Source organism: Meleagris gallopavo, chromosome 12 (genome assembly GCF_000146605.3).
Source record: "Meleagris gallopavo isolate NT-WF06-2002-E0010 breed Aviagen turkey brand Nicholas breeding stock chromosome 12, Turkey_5.1, whole genome shotgun sequence".
NCBI lineage: Eukaryota > Metazoa > Chordata > Aves > Galliformes > Phasianidae > Meleagris > Meleagris gallopavo.
In genome coordinates, this window is record NC_015022.2 from 10,126,931 (window position 1) to 10,132,093 (window position 5,163).

Below are 5,163 nucleotides of genomic sequence, written 5' to 3' on the forward strand. Positions count from 1 at the left end.
ATCGGCTCGAGGGTTGGTGCTGGGCGGGAAAGTCGGGGCTGAGCGCCCGCGGGGCTCCTCACAGAGGGAGAGCGGGCGTGGGGCGGAGACCCTCGGTTCGGCGGCGCCGGGGTCGGTGACACCGCTCACCGCTGTCAGCGCTGTTCGCCTGAGTGCGCTTTAAAAGGCACGTTGTCCTTTAAGCATTGAGCACGCCATGAATGAGAGCGCTTTTAATAAACTGTGTTACTGCCGATGCTCCAAACGACGCTCGTCGCTTTAGGATTGCAGCGTGAGGCGCTCAGCACGGACTGAGCTGTTGCATGCTGCCTTCTGTGAGGAAAACGTGATCTTTGTTTCTGTTTTAAGCTCGGAAGGGCCTTCACAGGATGGGTGCAGCGATCTCTGCAGAGCACCCAAGCGGCTGCGGCGTCCCAGAACCGCTGTGCTGCTGAGGACAAAGCCCACAGCCCCAAGGACTGCCCCGTCTGCTCCTACAACGAGTGGGACCCCCTGGAAGAGGTCATTGTGGGAAGAGCTGAAAACGCCTGTGTTCCTCCTTTTTCTGTGGAGGTCAAGGTAAAAAAGGGAAAGAGCAACTTTAAGTGGGAAGTAATGCAGCTTTGATACATACAGCTAAAGCTCTGCAGTGCACAAGGTGTGGTTTTTGCTTAGAATTCCCCTCTCAAGGTGTGGTTTACGTCCATGGGATTTTGCAGCATCACCATGTTGGTGAGGGAGATGGTTCTTGTTCTCACTGCCAAGTCACAACTTGCAGCATTCGAGATAAACTTATATCAGCTCTGCAACCCCATTGGTGAGCTGGGGCTTGGAACTATTTAGAGTTACTGCTTGAGGAGGGAGAGGGTCATTTTCTACGGAAAAACCCAGAGGTCTATAGCTGCAGGCAAGCAGGACTGTTCTCTTTAAATAGCTTTTGCTGGAACTCCCATGTTTTGTATAAGTGTATTCTCACCTTTTCTTCAGGTTCTTTTTTCATGTATGAAACTATAGCAATAATTAAATCCATGTTTCTTTGTTCTCTGAATGTTGCATTTCTGCCTTGCTTTGCTTCTTATGAACATTTAAGTAAAGCTTTACCCAGAACATTAGAATTTAAATAGTTTTAGACAAAGTAGAAGCTCTAATTCTCTAGCTTACGAAGAGTGATCAAATGCTGGACTTGCTCCAGATTTTTATTGTGAACTTTATCTGAACTTTAAAGGTGCTGAATGTGTGGTTTACTTGCATTCCTGGGGATGATCAGGATGTACAGTGCATGGCTGTCCCAGTGAAATGGCACAACACATCTGCTGAAGAGACCTTAGTAAAATGTTAAGGATATCTTTACAGAATTGGCCGAAGACCTCAGTGTAAAAAGGGAAGCAGGAACTCTAATGCTCGGCTCCATGCTCCCCGCCAGTACCACATCTTTTTGGCAAAGAAGAGGTTATACTAAAAAGATATTTGAAGTCTTGGAAATGGTAATTTAGAGGAAGTGCTGGATGTACTAATGGAAAAGACTTCTTGTCCTCCAGCCCCTTTTGCCTTAGTAAATTATCATTTAAAACTTGAGTGATGATTCTGAGCAGAAGTGTCTGCAGAAGTATGAATGAATTACTGCAGCTTGGTGGTTCTGATTGCCAGTTAGAGGAGTACTCTTCTGACGTACGCTGGGATATTTGAGAAGATATCTTGGCCCCAATGAGCTCAATGAAAATTTACTACTGACTTCTTTATGGCTTCTATTTACACCTTGAAAGCTGAAGCTTGCTTACCAATCTCCAGAATCCTATTTCAGACAACCTAGAGAAATTCTAGCAGCCTCAGAAAAAGAAGCTAATGAGGGTTGGCATTTCTAATGTAAAATGTATGTATGTACATTTATATACTTCTATATAAAATACCATAGTGATTGGACAGAAAGTGTATGCAAAAAAACCAAACCCTTAAAGTTTCTCTTTGTTATGTGGTAGCATCACATTTGGGTAAAATTCTATTTTCAAGTAGTGCTAAAGGGCTTTAATGTCAGAAAAAATATACTTTCAGTGTCTGCCTTGCTGAAATGTCATAGTTAGCCGGGTTTTAATGAATGCAGAACTTCACTTTTTGTTATGTGCACTATAAAATGATAAATGAGAAATGCCAGAGTATAGCTGTCCTTTATTTAAGATGTCTAATCGGAGGAATATGTTGGCCACAACAGGTATTAGTGTTAGACTGTGCTTGCAGAAATGTTTTCTTCTAATTTTCTCTGTTTTCTATACTTAATTGTGCTGTAAAAGCTGACACAGTAATTCTACCTTGGGGGCATAGTTGAATAATCCTACTTTGCCAGTAGTGAAAGATGTTAATAGATTCAGATGTTCAAATCTTGGCCACCCATTTGAATGGTAGAGGAGGTCTATGCATGTTGCGACAGTGTAACACAACAGCCAGAAATGGGAGGTAAATAATAATCTTTCTCTCTACAGCTCTCCTGTAAATGGCAGTTCTTAGGGTTTATATACATCACATGCCTTCTGCCAAGTACGCAAATGAGGGTTTTAAAAAGTAACATAAAAAGCAGGAAGTTTAAAAAGGATAACTAAGGTATTGTACCTGAAATACTTCAAAAAGCAGATCTCAAATTATAAAACACTTTTGATAAATATTTTCTTTGGGGGTACTTCTAAGTTGTGGGTTAAAATTGTATACCTGTTTGCAAAATATAAGGAAATATGGCTGTGTTCAGCTCACCTGTGTATATCAAAAGTACAAGGAGTCTTTTTGCTGTGATGTACAAATGAAATGCTTGGCATAAAGAGGAGGAATGAATGAATTTCACAGTTAATTTGTTGTGTATTCTTTTGGGAGCTTGAAATGGAGTATGTAGGTTATGTAGAGGTAAATACTCTATTGGAAAGCCATGGGAAATCTTAACCAGAAAGCTAACCATTACGTTAATTAGGAAGATGCCCTTGTTTGAATTAGCACATTCATCTGAAGTCTTGTCATTCACATGTGTTCTTCTGAAGCAGTTGATATTAAGTCAAATAGTTGAGCTTATGACTTTGTCCTTTGCTATATTTTTTCAGGTTTGTGAATAATGCATTTTTGATGAAGAGGCATTATTATATGAGAGTTGAGTCATAATATCTTGAGTGAAAGCTTACCTTAAAGTCGGTCCAGATATCCTTGGTAATATTGTTTCCCCACTATAAATGTTTAAAATATATATCAACCATAGAGAGTGATTCTGCTGGTTCTTAAATATCACCCTTTTCTTACAGCACTCTTAAATTTCTTTCTGAAAATAAATTTGTGGTGTTACTGTTTTTTTCCCCTCAAAGGCTACTGCAGTTTCTTAGATACTTTCAGGCTGTAGCTCCTAATGTGCACTGAGGCTCCTTCCTGTATGCAGTATTTTTTGAGCAGACTGAAATAAGTTGCAAGTATATGATCCGAGGGGCCTGAAGTCTTAACCCTGAGTTAATACAAAAGAGACATCCCAGTTGTATAGTTTTTTTCCTCAGCTATTAAGAAGGTATAGGATAAAAGGGTTGTTTTTGTTGTGTTACTTCATCTTAAAATCTTCATTTTAAGATTACACCATTGGATTAGTGTTCCTCAGATGTCATTTTTCAGGTTTGAAAAGGAGGAACAGTAGTAAAGGAGAGCTGTACCTCTAAGGAATTAAAGAGATTGAAATATATCATGGGTGGTTCTGAAAACAGCTAGCTTTATTCCTCAGGACAAATTTCTCTCCTTAGTAGAACGGGATTCCATAGGAATGCTAGGCCATTCATGTGATCTGCGTGTGGTGTCTGCACAGCTGGCAGCCCCGAGGTGATAAAATTACCCAAGACCTCTGTTGGGGTTGGGAGGGAAGGAATAAAATCCCCCAAGAAGGATGAGAAAAAGTTCCAGTAGTGGAGGAGCAGGATGGCCATACTGAGGCTTTTGCCTCATACGAGTGAGGCAAACTTCTTTACCTACAAATGTTAAGAATATCTACAAGATTGACTTTTTTTTTTTTCTTTTCTTTCTTACCTCTGTAGTTTAAGGGCAATTTCCCAGAAATAGTAGAGAGTACTGTGCATAGCTTGCATAGCTCCCAACTCAGGCTGGGAGTTCATCACTGCCTTGTCTCTGCCCAGAGTGCTGCTTTTGGGAAGGCAGTCAGAGCTGCAGTGGCAGGAGAGAGGCAGGTTCTCCTGTGTCCCATTGCTGTTCCTCACTCTGGCTGAATGAACAGAACTGGTAGAGGGAAGTCCTGACTCTTGTATTTACTACTTCTGATCCCTTCTGTTGTCATTCCAAAAGGGCTCTGTTTGCACTTGCTCCTGTGTCTGAGTGTTAGTGGAGACCCATCTGAGCTGTTGCTTTCACAGCTTATAAATCCAAATGAAGTGCTTCCGAAGACAGGCTGCTGAAACAGCTTAATTTTTTTTTAATTTGTTTTAAAAACCTCTGTTTTCTTAATCCTGAATATAGGGGCATACTTTTGAATTAGTTTTTAGATAGAGAAGACAATCAGGGGATTTAAAGAGCAGAGGATTGCCTGTAAGTGTTGTACTTGGATTAATCCACTCCTGACAGATGAATGTACAACTTGCATTTTGTAGACTGCTGCTTTATCTGAAACATGGCTGCTTCTGGCCTACAGGGCACGCTGTTCCTTGCTGCTTTAGAATTCCTGGTGCCACTGCTATGACAGTAGCAGGGTAAGGTTGTAATAAGGTGACTGCAGGCATGTGCACTTGTGCTAGCTTTGTTAGATGTCATGTCTGAAGGCTTTCCTTTCTGTGGTGTGTTTGTACAGGTCTGGTGTAATGAGGCCCAAATCTTTCATGGCCACATGGCAGCACTACCTAGTAAATTGTAACTGAAGTGTAAATAGAAGATGTTTATGTAGTCTGTTGTGATTTTCATCTGCGATTTGCTAATATTGAGACTTTCTGTAGGGCTGTGACTGGAGAGGGGAGTAGACTGGTAAAGAAGGAATTTACTTTGTTGTTTGTGATAGTATTTTCATCAGTAGAAACAAAGAACATAAGCTACTGATCTGTGTATAACCAAAAATATGAGGAAATATAATACGCTGAAAATCCCATCTCAAAGCCAAAGCACTACATTTGCAAATGGGGATGAAATGTATACTTCTCCGCTTTCCAGAACTGATTTATCTTTTTTTTTTTTTTT

General features: G+C 40.8%; 1 protein-coding gene across 1 annotated transcript in view; it reads left to right on the plus strand.

Moving 5' to 3' along the window:
- The window catches only part of GATM (glycine amidinotransferase), a 13,167-nt gene continuing 8,004 nt past the window's right edge, over positions 1-5,163 (plus strand). Inside the window, exons 1-2 of the mRNA XM_019619468.2 lie at positions 1-166; positions 349-558. The gene's annotated coding sequence lies outside the window, so the exon portion shown is untranslated. The remainder of the gene's footprint in view (positions 167-348; positions 559-5,163) is intronic.